The sequence below is a fragment of the Lissotriton vulgaris genome, chromosome 6, assembly GCF_964263255.1.
Source record: "Lissotriton vulgaris chromosome 6, aLisVul1.2, whole genome shotgun sequence".
NCBI lineage: Eukaryota > Metazoa > Chordata > Amphibia > Caudata > Salamandridae > Lissotriton > Lissotriton vulgaris.
In genome coordinates, this window is record NC_141694.1 from 595,002,162 (window position 1) to 595,007,400 (window position 5,239).

Consider the following 5,239-nt stretch of genomic DNA (forward strand, 5'->3'; position numbering starts at 1 on the left):
CTGGTGACATTTGAAAGTGGTGGGGCGTAAAAATTGGGGGATGAGTGTTGCATTGTGAGGGAGCCAGACTGACTTAAGGCGGGTTTGCAGTGGGGTTGAAGAACTTCCCTGTGAGAAAATGTTGAAAAAAGGAGTGGTAAATGGAGTATTTTAAAGCAAATTTGAGCAAGCAAGAAAATCTATTGTGAACATGAAGTCTTGAAATATTAAAATAAGAAAAGAATTGCAAAGAACAAAATGGCATAAAAGTCTACAGAGTCGACTTTATCACCTTTAAACCTGCAGGCACGTAACCTCGCCTTCAATGCGAAAACCAGTGTCTGCATATGTTTTTTTTTAAACTGCATTATACACTTTCAGCACTGTAGCCAGCTCCTCCGATAATCTTATTTTAAGAAAAAATGATCTAACTGTCAGGCGAATTCAAGTGATAATATTTTGGGGAAAATCCAGTAAATCAACCAAAGAAAGAGAAATGAATGTATTGCACAAAGGTTCCGTAGTTATTAATATGGTATGCAGTCAAGCCACTCCATTAAGATAAAAAAGATTACCATTACTTATACATTGTTCAAACTAGGTTCATAAAAGACAATAAAAAGAAGCACATCTCATTTACTAACGCGCACACTTATTTACCTAAATAAATCATCATGATGGTTTCTCATTGTGGGCAATGAAATGCCGGTTCTAAAATTCTATAATTACCGGCGAGCAGCAGTCATGAATCATTTGGGGAGATAAGTGTGCGTCTGATACAAGTGGAAGCTGCAAACGTACACAGAGAGCAACAGAGGTGTGCCCACTCTAGTGCTACCGAGATCCGACCTCGAGATAAACAAAACCGACTCCATCCAAAAGAGAAAACAACATTTAACTGGCACATTGTAATATCACACGTCTTCCTGGTTTTCAGACTAAGCACGCAGGCTGGATTTATTTTTTAATCTATGTACAAGTGACAAATTAACAGTCACGGCCAGCATGACGGGTAGGGTGGAAATGGGGTCATCGTGGGACCATGGGGGGGAGGCGGGAGGGGTTTAATTAAAGAAAATAAAACTTGCCGTCTCGGCCTGCATTACGGGGCAAAGAAATACGCTCAGATATTCGAGGACGGATTATTTATTTTTCAAGTTTGAATATCTGAGGAGAGAGAGTATGTTCGTATACATTTCTGGTAGTACCAGCAGTGGGGATACTAAAGTTACAGACTGCAGGCCAGGTGCTTGGTGGAATTTGTGTAGGCTTGCTTAATGCTACCTTTCCTTTCAGTCACTGTAAAAACGTGAACTTCACTTACTAGTATGAAACCTCTCTCGGAGTGTACTCGATAGATGACGTCTTCCCACCGACGCAGATTACAGCAAGCACCAGGCGGTCCATCCGTAGTAGGCACAAGACAGTCACGACGACGCACGAGTCACATGGTCCACTCTCCTTACCTTCGTGCTAATTATACTTTCACTATCACTAGTTGTTGTGTGGGAGCACTTGTGCGCCACGCGCGGTGACATCACTGCAGTTTACTGAGTTTAGGGAAATGGCCAATCACAAACGACATGGCTGATTATAGCCATATGTGATTGGCCATACTGTGCTGCCCTCAGCCAACACCCACGCGCGGTCCCATCCTGCTGCAGCAGCCAATCCTGGCGTAGCGCTATCAGCACCACTGCGCCAGGATTGGCCTACGAGCAAGAGACTATCTGCCCTAAATGAGCCCGGGGCCCCGGGTCCTGCTATGTGTGTGTGTGCTAGAGAGAGGGGAGGGGGAGGGACGGGCTACACTGTGCGCATGCGCGGGAAAGTCAAAATATTGAAGACTCCGGGTTTTAGCTTGCGCAGTCACTGCCTGCTGCTTGTCTGTGCGCTGCCTGCCTGCCACTCTTTCTGCTGCAGCCCCGCCCCCCACGGCCCACTACCTTATGGATGCCCGATTCAGTCATCAGTCGGGCTGGTACCGGAACGGTCGCGCGCAGTGCTCGGGTGCCTGACAGTTGCGCATTTATTTTAAAATAAGTTAAGATTGATTGGCAGTGCAGGTGCGGTCGTCCATGGCATGGGATAGTGGGGCAACGCCCCAACGCCCCCAATGGACGCACCGCCACTGGTCAGGTGGATCCACTAAAGACTTACGGAGGTTGCGTAGATAATACCTTACTCTCTATTGGGATAGTGTGGTCGAGCAGTAAGGCTTTATCAGAGGGTAGTGTTTAGCATTCATTTACACACTCAAGCAGGACATGATTTCACACACTCAAAGACTGAACTCTGGCCAACTATTTTGTATACAAATATTTCTTTATTCCATTGTATTTTTAGAGCCAAGCCCGACTTGATACAGGTAAGTAAAATAGTAGTTTTCTGATAATACAATTGAATGCAGTTGAATGTAGTTACATGTAGGTCAAATGTTCAGAAACAGTTGAAATTACTTTTCAGTTGCTTTGCAATTACTTTTGAGCTTACTTTACAGATTTGTTTTTCTACTCAGTTTAATATGGCTAGATGTAACACAGGGACATTTACTAAATAAAAAGTAAGTCAGTTCTTGTAAACACACAGGGGCATATTACCAAGCAATAGCGATAATTATCGCTATTGCTTGGTTAGAGACAAAAATTTACCGCTGAACTGCGGCGATTTTTATCGCAGATAAACCTTGGTATTACCAAGGTTTATCGCTAATGCGATAAAAATTGGCCGCAATGCATGAATATCGCTGAAAAGTCTGCGATATTCATGCATTACCGAGCTAATGCTCTTAGCCATGTTGTCCACCTCCCATTGGATATCATGGCTAAGAACTGCTCAGGGCAGGTGTTAGCTTTTGGAGATATTCGCGCTTAGCACGAATATCTCCAAAAGTTGGTAATAGGAGATAGCGATGTTAGCGACTGTTTCCAGTCGCTCACATCTTGGCACGCCCACTTTGCATGTCATTAGTGATAAATATCACTGACATGCAAAGTGGGGCTAAAGATGGTCGCTATCTCCTACTAGCTGTCGCTAACTGGTGTTAGCGACAGCTAGGTAATAGGGAGATAATTTTATCTCCGCTTTCTTGGCTTTTAAAGCCAAAAAAGCGGAGATAAACCCCCTTGATAATATGCCCCACAGTTACTTAAGTTCTCATACAATTCCCAACTTCACATTTCGAACATTTTCCACAAAAAAGCAGTCAATGCAATCCTATGGGAGGAAATGAAGTTATCGGTTTAAAGTAAGTACTTGCACCGACATGCATCAATATTGCTTTTTGCGATTCCTTAATTGCGAAAAATAAGGAATCGCAATTAAGGAATTGCAAAATGCAATGCATCAAGAAATCGCTAAATAAATTGCGATTTCTTAATATTCTTTAATTGCGACTCGCAAATTGCGAGTCGCAATTAAGGAATACCTCCCCATTCATTCCTATGGGCCTAGAGGCCCATAGGAATGAATGGGAAGACATTCTCAATTTGCGATTAGCAATTAGCGTTTCGCAAATTGAGAATGCGATTTCAAGGGTGCAGGGGTGTCCAAAGGACACCCTGTTGCACCCCTGAAATCAATCTGTGCACATATGTTGTGCACACAGATGCCCTAAGGGCATGTGTGTGCACAACATGAAACTTTGAAAAATGCACAAAAGTGCATTTTTCAAAGTTTTCGCAAATTACCATTAGGTTCAACCTCATGGTAATTTGCTCCCCCTAATTGCGAAATCGCAATTTTTTTAAGTTTCATGCATTGCATTTAAGGAATCGCAAAATGCGATTCCTTAAATGCAATCACAATTTGAGAATTCGCTAATATTTGCGAATTCTCTAATTGCGAGGGCCTTCACCCTTCATGCATTCCAAAAGCAGATTTTGCGATTGCAAACGGCCGATTTTTGCGATTCGCACCGTTTGCGATCGCAAAATCCTTTGATGCATGTGCCTGTTGGTTGTGAGAGTTGGATTTTTGAGGTTAGAACCACGGTTCCCCCAGGGTCAATGATGCTCCCAAAGAACACCAAAATACTCAGCTTGCAATGGCTATGTGTGTGTATCGGGGTTCAGGGCCTCTAAAGGTGGCACAATACATGCTGTAGCCCTTAGAGGCCAGCCCTGGTCACATGGCCCTTGTTACCATGGTACCTTTTACAAGGATCTTACATTTGGCGAGAGAGTTGCCAATTGGGTGTGCAACAGTGCAGTTTTAGGGAAAGCACATAGGCCCTGGGTACCTGTTTGGCAGGAACTCATGGCACACTTAGACAAAATCCATCAACACCAGGCAAAAAGTGGGGGGCAACCAAAAAGGATCACTTTCCTACACAGCACAAAGCAGAAGGCCAGCTATATAACGTTTGCTAAGTGGTCAAGAAGTCCTTAAAAACAGAAATAGCTCAATTGTGTGATCGAAATTGATGTGGAGCATCCAATGACTCTTTCCCAGACTTGATTCTGATCTGTGTGGTGTGGAGAGTTTTCATAGATTCACCAGGGGAGGGACAGACAAATGGAACAATGTGGTTGCTTCTGATTTATTTGCAGATGGTTGCTCATCTAGGTGGAACATCAGCACCAGAGAGAGTAATCGGTGTGAAACAGTGACAACAGTCTTCCTTTTACCTTAATAGGTCCAATGCCTTCAGGATATTTTACAATTATGTTATATTGCATTGCTTTTCACTTGTTTAGTTTGAACTGCTTGAAATGAGACAGTATATCCTTCAAAGCGTTGTTCATTGATGTGATTCAGAAGTAGCTGGTGTGCTTGTTTTAGGTCGTAGTTAACCCATATATATTTATTAACCCCTTAAGTGCTGCGCACGTTCACCGGCCGACGCACCACTACCTCCGTAGTGCTGCCGTCGGCCGTTGAACGTTCGAACTGCACCTGCGCAATGGAACGTCCAGCACTGGAGCTGGACGTTCCTTAGCAGTAAAGCGGTTAACACACTTGAGTATCTTGGGAGAATTAAAGTGTTTGTGCTTGCTGATTACTTTATTGGTGGAAGTGGCAATAGCACATTTGGTAAACAAGTGATAGGGGTGGTTATGTTTTCACCTCTTTAAGAGTGGTTTAGGTTCACTCCTTTCAAAGGTGGCATCTGGAAGAGTGCTTGGCATTTGTAAGCGCTGATGCTTTGGGATTGGCCTACAGATGTTCAATGTAAAACATTTTTTTACATTCCTCTGCCTGTCACTGATATTGTCTAGGATCTCTCATCTTCATCCATGTTTTTTTCCCTGCTAGGGCT